This window comes from Chlorocebus sabaeus, chromosome 10 (assembly GCF_047675955.1).
Source record: "Chlorocebus sabaeus isolate Y175 chromosome 10, mChlSab1.0.hap1, whole genome shotgun sequence".
NCBI lineage: Eukaryota > Metazoa > Chordata > Mammalia > Primates > Cercopithecidae > Chlorocebus > Chlorocebus sabaeus.
In genome coordinates, this window is record NC_132913.1 from 52832443 (window position 1) to 52845955 (window position 13513).

Below are 13513 nucleotides of genomic sequence, written 5' to 3' on the forward strand. Positions count from 1 at the left end.
CCAGCATTGCAATATTGAAGGAATTTCCACAAGTTAAAAAACTGGTTCTAGGTGACTTTCTCAATTAAGCCCCAAATATTAGAAAAGAGCAGATGTGATTTATAAGTGTTAGATGCACATTTCTAAATGATGATATGGGTTTATGTCTGTCTTATTTTTCATAAAACTTACAATCAGATATCTGACCCTGGGCTTCTTTAAATGAGCATAACAAAGTTGTTTGAAGACAAATGATGTTATATTTATGTAAGTATACATTTATCAGTCTTCTACAAGTTTTAAACTCCTCAAACATTTTTCATAGTACCAGGAATGATTATATTTATCCTTGAATCAGCCATAAAGGACATTTGTCCCTGCTAAGCGCAACCATAGGGTGAGGATCGCACTCATAGGTGGTATGAAAAGGCAGTGTTGAGGCTATCCAATGTGCTTGTGATCACCTCATAAAGATAGGATTCCAGGAAAAATGGCAGTTCCCGTTGATCTTTTGTGATGTGCCCAGGGATCCTGCAAGGGAAGAGTAGCTGCCCCTTAATCTTCCTGAGGTACATTACATCCCTGGATGATTCCTCTACAAAGTTGCCTCAGGGTGAGCACTATTGATCTTAGCACAACTTTTAAAGTTCTGTCTGTCACATGTGTGCATACATACTTTTGTTTTAACACAGTCTTACACAGCCGGTGTCCCCAAGTCACATCCACCCCGCACAGGGGCTAAACTGGAATGGTCGCCTGCATTGAGTACTGTGCATTATACACAGAACAGGCATTGAGCACCAGATCCCCAATACTTGGGCCTTTGCACTGAATATGTCATTCTTCCCAACTCCTCCTCCTCCTCCTCCTCCTCCTCCTCCTCCTCCTCCTCCTCCTCCTCCTTAAACATTTTTTTTTTAGAGGCTGGTCTTGGATTTCTGGGCTCAAGTGATCCTCCCATCTCAGCCCCCAGGGTAGCTGGGGCTACAAGGCTTGCACCCCCTGACACAGTCTTCCTTTTTGGTAGACTTCCCCATAGTGGCTTCACTGGCCTCAGTTAGGGTCAGTTTTATGCGTAAGATTTATTTTTATATCCTTTACTTTCAAACAGGTTAGAGTTTGAATCCCTTTCTTCTACAGGCCAGGGTACCTTTGCCTCTGTCTAAATTATAGGTTAATTACAGTTATGTGGCTGGGCATTGTGGCTCATGCCTGTAATCCCAGCACTTTGGGAGGCCGAGACGGGCGGATCATGAGGTGGGAGTTTGAGACCAGCCTAGCCAACATAGTGAAACCCTGTCTCTACTAAAGATACACAAAAAAATTATTAGCCAGGCATGGTGGCGCATGCCTGTAATCCCAGCTACTCGGGAGGCTGAGGCAAGAGAATTGCTTGAACTGGGAGGCAGAGGTTGCAGTGAGCGAAGATCAGCCATTGCACTCTAGCCTGGGTGACAGGGCAAGACTCCGTCTCAAAAAAAAAAAAAAAAAAAAAAAGATACGTAAATTTAGATCACTAGATTTCTCAATATTTTTGCTTTCCTCAATAGAATATCTTAATGCCTAAAGAAAGACTTTTATTTATTTGGCTGTCAAATACAATTATGTTTTTGAATTTCAACTTTAATAATGGGTAGTCAAAAAAACATAATTTTCTTCTTAGATTGAGTTACAGATCACTAATATAGTCGGTTTTCTTATTTGTAAAATAGGGAGCTTGAATGAAATAGCATCCTTATTTTCTTTTTACGGCAGCAGAAACTTTTATTTTATTTCTAGGATGAAATTTTAAATTGTATCTTAATAAGAAATTACATTTAATAGGGAAGTTATTTTCACTAACAAGAAAAGTTGACTTTATGAATGCTATTTATAGACATATTCAACTCAACATCTAATTTAATTATTTTGTTTTAGTTGCAAATATCTTTTCTTTTTTTTTCCTTCTTCTTCTTCTTCTTTTTTTTTTTTTTAATTGAGACAGGATCTTGCTCTGTCACCCAGGCTGGAGTTCAGTGGCATGATCTTGGCTCACTGCAACCTCCACATCCTGGATTCAAGAAATTCTTGCGCTTCAACTGCCCAGGTAGCTGGAATTACAGGCGTGTGCCACCATGCCCAGTTAATTTTTATATTTTTAGTAGACAAAATTTCACCATGTTGGCCAGGCTGAAACCCCTGAGCTGAAATGATCTGTCCGCCTTGCCCTCCTAAAGTGCTGGGGTTACAGGCATGAGCCACTGTGCCTAGCCACAAATATTTTCTAACTTTTTAAAGTCTATATTCAGTGGACACAAAGAGAGGTCTGTTTGTGTGCTTGCTTGCTGCTTGCTTGTTGGTTTTTAATTTCTTCGATTGTAATCTCAGGATATGCATCTTTAACAGAGAAAACAGGGAAAGCTCCATTCTTAAATGTTCCTCAAAATAAGTGCAAAGGATGATCCAAGTTATATCTTCAGTGGTCTTCAGTATGCCATCATTTGAATGTGTAATGTTCTCAATAGAATTTTAAGATATTTAAAATTATACCTAAAATTGTACAGCAAGGTGACTATAGTTAATGATGCCATATTGTATTTTTGAAAAACGTAAACAGAGAGGTTGCTGTATACTCTCACCACAAAAATGATAACTATATGAGGTAGTATAATTTATTAATTAGCTAGAATTAGCTATTCCATAATGCATTATACTTCAAAACATGTTGTAAATGATCAAAACATACAATGTTATCTGTCAATTTTTTAAAAATCTAAAAATCATTAAAAATAACAGAATTGAATTTTGATTACATTTTTCTGAGGTTTCTTAAGTTCATCTACCAAATCTGGGGTTACTCAGAACCAAACTGACTCAATAACCTCTATTAGCACTGTAATTCCAATCACAATTTGATATTTCTGTGCTATTGTTGTATCACAGATAATCCAGTTTATTCCAGATCTTTATCTCAGCATATCTATGTAGATATTGATAAAGTTTAAAGGAAAAAAGCGAATCCTGGAGGCACAATTTGCCTGAGACAAATTTTTTTCTTAAAGATTGTGGTATTTTGTTTGTTCAAATTACAGCAGCGTAAGTTGCTTGTGTAGGGTATTTGTTCATTCAGGTAACGTATTTGTAGAATTTCTACACTAGCTATTGTCATTAGCTATGATCAATGACAGCTCTGTTCTGCCTACTATGGAAACACAATAAATGAACAAGCTTCTCTACCTCATTTTTAAAGAAAATTTTTACATTTTTATATGGACTTGGTAATATTACCTTAACATACAAGAGTAGAAAATTCATTAGTGATTTAGAAAAAGTGATTATATACATTTAGTCTGGGTAAATAAAAAGTATGTATCATTACTGCCCGGGTTTCATCTCTCTAAATTGTTGCACTAATCACTTCTAATTATGGCACTATAATTTTAAAGAACAACATTTTTGTTAATGTATGTCATTTTAGAGAATATTTTGTATATTTTCTTAAAGTCTAAATTATCTTAAATCATGACTATATAAATATTTGAGATAATTTTATAATGAAATAGTTTCCATTAAGCAAATCAAGCAAATCAAGAACTGTAACAAATATTCATTGTGATTTTTATTGACTATCAAAAGCTACAACATTTTGGTTGATTTCCCTGGATTTTTATGTGTTTTGAAGATATGAATCTCCTAAAGACTAGAAAGTTGCTTAAGTCTAGTGTAATGCTGCTTAATAGAATGGATATATCTTTAACTTATTGTCCCAAATAATATTTGTTGATTGAAACCAGACAAATGAGTTCAACCATGTATGGATCATTAGAAATTTACAACATTGTTCTAAGAAGAATATTCTTTGTTTGCTAAATTATATACTATATGATTATTCAGTTCTATATTTAAAACTATGCATAGTTTAAGATTTCTATTGATTTTCTCCTATGTAATCATGATGTTGGCACCTTTAGTAAGTTTACTCTTTGAAAACATAACCTTGCGTAACATGCTGAAATGTATTTTCTTTTTTAAGGAAAAAATGAGGAAATATCAACAGACTGAAAATATGTTTTCAGAGGCATAGAATCTTCAGGAAAATACTGGAGTTCCTGAGATCTCAAGGTTAGCAGTTTATACATTATTATTCTCATGCTTTTACAGATTTGGGATATAATCTGTGCATCTGTTTCGAGTTTCTAATGTGCAATTGGATAATAAGGAAAAATGATCTTACTTAAATCTGACTTAAAGTACGTGTTTTAAACAAAGTCTCCTCAAGATTTAAAAAAATCCATTTATTTCAGACATACAGTATTTAGTTTCATTAGGCACAATAAAAAGTTGTCTTAATGGAGAACTACTGATTATTACAATTTGCTTCTTTTTTTTTTTTTTTGAGACGGAGTCTCACTGTGTTGCCCAGGCTGGAGTGCAGTGGCGTGATCTCGACTCACTGCAAGCTCTGCCTCCTGGGTTCACATTATGCCATTCTCCTGCCTCAGCCTCCCAAGTAGCTGGGACTACAGGCATCCACCAGTACGCCCAGCCAATTTTTTTTGTAGTTTTAGTAGAGACAGGGTTTCACCATGCTAGCCAGGATGGTCTCGATCTCCTGACCTTGTGATCCACCTGCCTCGGCCTCCCAAATATAATTTGCTTCTTTTTAAAGGGTAGCACTATTAGCATAAAAATATTTGACATTTCTATAAATTTTTCTTTCTGATTGTTAAATATAAACCTATTTAGTGAATTTTTCATTTTTTTGTATCTTTGGCTGCAATATGCACACATATACACACAGTTTAGAAGGATAGCTAATCAGCAATCTTTCTGAAATTCCTTGAATTCCATTCCCTGACTTTCTTTAATTACAGCCAAATAAATAATGTTATCACTGGAAAATGTGGCTTCGATAAAATGACAATTAATGTGAAGGAACAGGAGGATCTTGGGAATATTTTCTAAGTTGTTTAGGATGATATAACTGGAAAAGAAGAAAAAGCCTACCCATTATTAAGCAGCTTATTATAATAACAAATTAATGTACAATATTCATTTAGAAGTTATAAAGGTAGGTTAAAGTGGTTTAGTCCAATTAGATACCTTGAAAAAGTAGATGATTTTTGATGTGCTTATATTGTGGGACCCAGTATCAAATATTCATAATTTTAAATTAAAAAAATGTAATCTTTTATTTTACTTGTCTTGGTCAGGCATGTCTTCAGTATCTCTATCTATTTCTCATTCTTCCAAGGGTTTATTCATTTATTTAGGACTTACCATATGCAAAGCAAAGGGCTAAACACTTTGGTTCTTTCTAAATGAAGAAGATATGGTTCCTGTTCTCAAAAATTTCCCAACCAATGTCTTACCCAGAAATTAGTTTTACTATTAACTCAAGCAATATATAATTAAAAAGACAAGCCAGATTTTATAGGGCATGTAATTAATTCTAAAGCTAAATGGAAATTATTTGGAGATTATTTGTATTTTCACATTATAGCTTCTATTAGCCTAGAATGCTGACAGCTTATACCAAATGCAAATTTTGCTCCATTACAACCCACACTCAATGGATTTTTTTTATTAAAGTAGCTCTTGAAGTACAACATAAGTTAGAAATATGAAATTCTAGGAAAGAAAAGTCTCTTGACACAACTGCAAATTTAATGTTATGGAATATAGTTGTGTAATCACCTATGAAAAGAGCAAAAGTGGCCTTGCCTCCATTTTTTTTAAATTCAAGTACATTGGATTTCTTTACTAAGCTCACCAGAGAATTAAATCGTTTCCCCAATGACCTGGAAAGACTCGTAGGTTTGAAAGGGATTGAATTCTGTAAATCCATGAGGGATCATTTGCAAATAGTAGCTAGGTGAGTACAGGGATTTGAAATGGGTGGGAGTGCAGACTCGGCTTGAAATGAAGTTGCACAGCACTGTACTTCTCAATAAAACCTTTTTAAAAGGGTAATGTCTTAAGAAGTTAATGCAAGTAAAGTAATTTAAAATAGTAAATTTCTTTTTTGAAAAACCAGTGAAGAGATCTATTGCCTCATTATGCCATTAGAGAAGGAGCCAAATTGATTTATATAACAACCATCATCATTCAACAAATATTTGTCGAGTGTCTACTATGTGCATGGGGGTATACGGTGGATTGCTGAGGAGTGACAGCAGTGAACAAAATAAACTATTCTTGCCTGAGTGGACATTACATTCTAGTGGATGGAAATAGGTGATAAAAAACAAAATTAATTATACGTTATGTTTGATGGTTATAAGTACCATGGAGAAAAAGGAAAAAAGAAAGGGAATATAGAGTATAAGCAGAGGTAGAATTTTTAAAGAAACCTAATGACTTTGCACTACGTAATTTACACAAAAGAGATAGATGTCACTTTTGTTCACATAGTACCAACTAAAAACAAGGATGATGAAATACAACACCTGATGGTAAGTTTTCTAAATCATTAGTAAGATATATGTTGTAAATGTATGTAAAATAAGTTTCAATTTCATCAGAAAGAAAAAATATTATTTTTTAGAAATGATGCTACACTTACCACAAATATATGAAATGAGATAATATTAAAGAACATAGGTCTATCTATGTGCATTTTTATTAGAAAATATATAGAGTTGGAAATTAAATCAATTTTGTGCAATCATTAACAAATGTGTGATAATTAACAAATGAACAAATGGGTGATTAGGGTTTTTTTATGGTAATCTGATTGGAATATTTTCATTCAATGTTTGGTTCTGAGAACAGGAGTCTGGAAATATTGAAGGCCCAAATACTCCTGCCTGTTTTCTTGGAAGCCATCTATAGTTTAGAACTCATCATATAAAGTGGTGTTATCTTAAAAGTCATTCAGTCTTGACTTTACTGGTTGGAGTTGAGAGGTTTAGCTGATTTGGTATGCTGAAAAAGTAGTTATTTTGTTTTTATCGAGTTTAAGTCAATGTGAAGTAAATATCTGGCCGTGCAAATAAACAAAACAAAATTTGAATTAAGAGATTTCAAAATCTATTAAGTAATGTGGTTTTTTTCAGTCTTCCAAAAGGCAGGCATTGTAAACAGTATATCATCTAAAGGACATGTGTCCAGTATTAGATTATTAAAAGAAACACAAAGTAAAGCTCATGACTGTTTAGAGGCTCTCTCTCTCTCTCTATATATATATATATATATATGTATTTTTTTTTTTTTCTTTGAGACAAGATCTCCGTCTGTTACCCAGCCTGGAGCATAGTAGCAGGATCTCGGCTCACTGCAACCTCAACCTCCCGGGCTCAAGTGATTGTTCTGAGCCTCCCAAGTAGCTGAGACTATAGGCATGCACTACCACACCGCGGTAATTTTTTTAAAAAGCGTTCTTTGTAGAGACAAGGTCTTACTTGTAACTCAGGCTAGAAGAGGCTCTTTCTTAATTAAATCAAAGTAGAGAGTAGAGAGTGTTTATTACATACCGTATTGTGGAAAGAATTAATGGTCAGCTCTGTAAGGTTAACCACAAAGAGACAGCTTGTGAGCTTGTGTTGTCTGTTATGGGAAAGCCAAAAAAAAAAAAAAAAAAAAAAGAAAAGAAAAGACAACTAGAGATGCAGAGGGCTGGTTGAAGGTTATGGGGGAAACAAAGACTTCTCATGCAGTATTTCTCTGTTAGGGATAGATTCTTTCCAAACCAATATTGACCTTTGTTGTACTCATCTGGAAACTTCAATGGAAAGAACTAGAAACTCTGGTTGAGGATAACTGAAACTTAACTTTTCAAAAGCAAATAGAAAACAGCATATGCTTTCTTTAAATTCCCTTGCTTTCGTCCTCCCTTCATTTGCTTTACAAAATTGCTAACCCAGGAATCATTTGCAACTCTGTACCACAAATCCAGTTCCCTAGGAATTTTTCCAAATAATGATTCTTCCATTCTCTCACAAACCAACACCCACATGAATTTCACATTACCTGGTATGCCCATGCTCTAGGTGGCTCTTTCTTCTGTGACCCTGTCTTCAAGTTCTCCAAGTAATTTTCTAGCATTCTTATTCTTCCATCATTCTGGCAAATAATTTAATCCAGTGTTTTCCAACTTTAGCACTATTGAGATTTGGATCCAGGTAATTCGTTATTGTGGGAGGGGAGAGCGTTGTCCTTTGCATTGTAGGGCGTTCAGCAGCATTTCTGGTACTAGATGCCATTGGCACTTCGTCTTTAGTTATGACAAACAAAAATGTCTTCAGGCATTGACCAATGTCCCCTCAGAGCAAAATTAGCCCAGAGTGAGAAGCGTTGAGCCAGCCCTAGCTTCTACAATCTCAGTAAACTTCCATCCACTCTGCTACATCAACCACAAAACCTCCTGAGCACCTCCAGCATCTTATTCTCAATTAAAACAGCTCAACAAGGCCAGGCATGGTGGCTCATGCTTGTAATCCCAGCACTTTGGGAGGTGGAGGTGGGTGAATCGCTTGAGTCCAGGAGTTTGAGACCAGCCTGGGCAACATGGCAAAACCCTATCTCTACAAAAAATACAAAAAATTAGCTGGGCATAGTGGTGCATGTCTGTGTCCCAGCGATTCAAGTGGCTGAGGCATGAGAATCTCTTGAACCTGGGAGGTGGAGGTTGTGGTGATCTGAGGTCATGCCACTGCACTCCAGCCCTCCAGCCTGGGTGACAGAGTGAGACCTTGTCTCAGAAAAAGAAACAAACAAACAAACAAACAGAAAACAGCTTAACAGATACACTTTAAATATCAGTTTCCCCTACTAAAGTAAAACTCACCTCTATTTGATCATCTGTATGTTTTTATTTTCCTTTTATTTACTTATATGCGGCCTTGTATCTAAAACGTTTTACAAAATAATAAGACAATATAAAATAAGAAGAAATAAGGTATAAACAGGTGAAGTGAAAGGAAAAGAGTTTATTACATATGTAACCTGACTTCACCCCTAATCATTGGGGTAATTACATTGAGACTGAGCTAGCCCCTCAGTAGCATTCACCAATGTAATCCGCGGGGTGAGGTTAGGTTACAAATGTAATAAACTATTTTCCTTTCACTTCTTTTGCTTAGAATAAAGTTAGACTTTTAGTGCCTTTAATCTTTCCATGTTCTGCTAGCTGTGCTTGGAAGTTGGCTTGGAAACTAGCAGCTTTCTTCCCACAGCTGTCTAGCCACTCCCTTCTTAAACAGTACCTGCAACCATGAACCCGAGCTGTAGTGAATCCTTTCTTGTACTCACATTCATGAGTGCTACAGGAGCAATTATACCACTCTGCAGATTTATGGTGTTCTAATCGGAGGTAGCCCCTCGATAGCATTAACTAATCCTTTCATTCTGACTGTGGTCGGCCACTATTTCAAAAGTTCATTACCCCACTCAAGCCACACAATCTCTCCCCTTCACTCTTAGTGCACCTGCTATTTTAACAAGAAAATTGAGGTCATTGTGTGGAAACTATTTGTGAATCTTTGCAATCCCCTCCAGCATCTAACCAACTAGGTCTATAAACACTTTTTCTTTCCTCTAATCTCTAAGAAGGCTCAGGAGTCCTTCCTGCTATTCAAGGCAAAGCCTATTTGATTTTACTTCCCATCACTGAGGCTGAGACCTTTTGCCATTAATTATTTCTTTTTTGTCCTTTATCTCCAACTTTTTCTTCCTTGCTGGCCCTTTTCCTTCAGCCACTCATGTTCTTTACACTCCTATCCAAAAAGGCAAATTGACAAACAAAAACAAACCACCTCTTTCTTCATCAGCATCCAATTTCTGTCCTCTTCAACTCATTCAAGCTCTCCAAGACTACTGAGTCTACATTCATTATCTCCAGTTTCTAAGATTCAGTCACTCCTCAGCACAGTGCGATCTGATTTCTAACCCCAAAACAGAGCATGCTCTCTCTAAAGGCACAGATGACCCACAGCCCTTATCTTGACTGACTCTCTCAGGGGTATTTGACACCGTTAACTACATTTTTCTTATTTCAATCCCTAGGCTCTTGTTGCACTGCTCCCTCTTGGTTTCCTTCACATCTTGTGGATCTTTTTGTTAACGTCCCTCTCACTGGCTCTTCTATCTCTATTCTTACATCCAGAAAGTCATGAACCACAAACTCAAACCCCAATAGGTGGCTATAGGTAATACAAATGAGTGAAGTTGTCTAACTGAAAACAGTAAACACCATAGAGGTCAAACAACAAGCCCACAAAAGTTCTTGATATTTTACTCCTATTCAAATGACAGTCCTCCCTGGAGATCCATCTTCAATCTACTGCTCTTTAGTTCTTCTTGCTCTTCCTAATCAAGCAAAGCTGTTATTATGACTTTGTTAATGACATAGAGGTCAATGCCTCCAACCCTCTTCTTCAGCTAAGCTACAGAATTACAAGTTATGCTACATGTCTACGGGATATCAATGCCTAACAAGGACACACACAAAAGCAAACATCAGAGCAGTAAAATAGAATAAAGAGAAAACCAGACACTATATACATGCAGTCAGAAAATACACTGCCAAAATAATCATAAGTCAATGAAGAAACCCTCCAAGGAAAGTCTATTAACAAACCCAGGTACACATAATTAGTGTCTGATAAAAGACACTAATTCAAATGGGGGAGGAGGGAAGGACTATGGCTTATTGAGTAGATGGTACTAGAACAATTCTTTAACTACTTGGGGAAAAATAAGGTGTGACCTGTACATTACACAATATTAAAGTAAACTTAAAGATTTAAAATAATATTTTAAAATATTATTGAACATTGAATAAATTCAATAGCTTATAGGTATTTATGTGACTTTGGCCTAGAAAAGTATTTAAGCAATGCAAGAAAGCCAAGTCATTTATTCGTTTTTAAACTTATAAACAGTAAAATTCACACTTCTTGCTGTACAGTTTTGTGAGTTTTGACAGTTATACAGAGTCATGTAACTTTCCCAACAATCAAAGTACAGAACAGTTCCATTATTGTTCCCTGCACTTCCCCTTGTCAACTTATCCTTACCTTCATCCCTGGCAACTAATCTGCTCTAGGTCGCTACAGGTTTGCCTTTTCTAGAATGTCTTATCAGTGGAACACAGATAATGTAATCTTTACCATCTGACCTCTTTCGTAATGCATTGAGATTCATTCATGCTCTTGCATGTATCCATACATTTTTCCTTAGTATTAAGGAATTAAGTAGTATTAGTATTCCTTAGTATTCCTTAGTATTAAGTATTAAGTAGTATTTATTTGTGTGAATGTACCATGGTTTGTTTATTCATCCATCCACTTAAAGATGTTTAGGTTGTTTAGTTTTTGGTGGTCTGAATATACTATAAATATCCACATAGAAATTTGCATGAGAACTGAGATTTTTATTTATCATGGGCACATACCCTAGAGGGATTGTGTATCACATGATAAGTATATGTTTAGCTTTCTCAGACTGCAAAATTGTTTCCCAAAGTGACAAATCATCCTAAATTTCCACCAGCAATGTGTGAGTATTCCCGTTGCTCCACACCTTCACCAACACTTGGTATTATCAGTTTTTATTTACTTATTTTAACTAATCTAATTATTACTCTGGTTTTAATTCGCATATTCTTAATGAGTAATAACATTGAACATATTTTCTTCTGCTTTTTCACCATCTGTTTGTTTTCTTTTGTGAAGTGTTTGTTCATATATTTTGCCCAAGTTATACTAAGTTGTTTTCTATTTTTGAGTTTTGAGAGTTCTTTATAAATATTCTGCATAAAATTCCTGTAGAAAATACGTGATTTGCAAACATTTTATCTCTGTCTGTGGCATGCTTTTTCGTTTTCATGACCACGTCCTTTTAGAGTTTTAAATTTGATGAAGTCATGATATAAGTTTTTTCTCCTGTGGATTATGATTTTGATGTTATATGTTTCTTTTTCTTCTTCGTCTTCTTTTTCTTTTTGGAGACAGAGTCTTGCTGTGTCATCCAGGCTGCAGTGCAGTGGTGCGATCTCGGCTCACTGCAAACTCTGCCTCCTGGGTTGAGCGATTCTCCTGCCTCAGCCTCCTGAGAAGATGGGACTACAGGCATGTGATACCACGCCTGGCTAATTTTTGTGTCTTTAGTAGAGATGCAGTTTCACCATCTCGGCCAGGCTGGTCTTGAACTCCTGATCTCAAGGGGCTCACCCACCTCGGCCTCCCAAAGTGCTGGGATTACAGGCATGAGCCACCACCCCCAGCCTGATGTTATACCTAAGAGGTCTTTGCTTAACCCAAGTTCACAATGATTTTCAACTATGTTTTCTTCTAAATGTATTATAATTTTATGTTTTGTATTTCATCATATGATTTATTTGGAGTTAAATTTGCATATTGTGAAAGATTGAAGTTCACTATTTTACTTGTGTACTTACAGACATCCAATTATTTTTTTTTTGTTTGTTTTTATTATACTTTAAGTTCTAGGGTACATGTGCACAACGTGCAGGTTTGTTACATATGTATACTTGTGCCATGTTGGTGTACTGCACCCATCAACTCGTCAGCACCCATCAACTCATCATTTACATCAGGTATAACTCCCAATGCCATCCCTCCCCTTTCCCCACTTCCCATAATAGGCCCCGGTGTGTGATGTTCCCCTCCCCGAGTCCAAGTGATCTCATTGTTCAATTCCCACCTATGAGTGAGAACATGCAGTGTTTGGTTTTCTGTTCTTGCGATAGTTTGCTGAGAATGACAGTTTCCAGCTGCATGCATGTCCCCATAAAGGACACGAACTCATCCTGTTTTATGGCTGCATAGTATTCCATGGTGTATATGTGCCACATTTTCTTAATCCAGTCTGTCACAGAGGGACATTTGGGTTGATTCCAAGTCTTTGCTATTGTGAATAGTGCTGCAATAAACATACGTGTGCATGTGTCTTTATAGCAGCATGATTTATAATCCTTTGGGTATATACCCAGTAATGGGATTGCTGGGTCATCTAGTATTTCTAGTTCTAGATCGTTGAGGAATTGCCATACTGTTTTCCACAATGGTTGAACCAGTTTATAATCCCACCAACAGTGTAAAAGTGTTCCTATTTCTCCACATCCTCTCCAGCACCTGTTGTTTCCTGACTTTTTAATGATTGCCATCTAACTGGTGTGAGATGGTATCTCATTGTGGTTTTGATTTGCATTTCTCTGATGGCCAGTGATGACGAGCATTTTTTCATGTATCTGTTGGCTGTATGCATGTCTTCTTTTGAGAAATGTCTGTTCATATCCTTTGCCCACTTTTTGATGGGGTTGTTTGTTTTTTTCTCATAAATTTGTTTGAATTCTTTGTAGGTTCTGGATATTAGCCCTTTGTCAGATGAGTAGATTGCAAAACTTTTCTCCCATTCTGTAGGTTGCCTGTTCACTCTGATCGTAGTTTCTTTTGCTGTGCAGAAGCTCTTTAGTTTAATTAGATCCCATTTGTCAATTGTGGCTTTTGTTGCCATTACTTTTGGGGTTTTAGACATGAAGTCCTTGCCCATGCCTATGTCCTGAATGATATTGCCTAGGTTTTCTTCTAGG

General features: G+C 36.2%; 1 protein-coding gene across 2 annotated transcripts in view; it reads left to right on the forward strand.

The window, feature by feature from the left end:
* The window catches only part of CSRNP3 (cysteine and serine rich nuclear protein 3), a 219676-nt gene that overhangs the window by 37421 nt on the left and 168742 nt on the right, over positions 1 to 13513 (forward strand). For both annotated transcript variants that reach the window (XM_038001989.2, XM_007965215.3), the window contains exon 3: positions 3992 to 4080. The gene's annotated coding sequence lies outside the window, so the exon portion shown is untranslated. The remainder of the gene's footprint in view (positions 1 to 3991; positions 4081 to 13513) is intronic.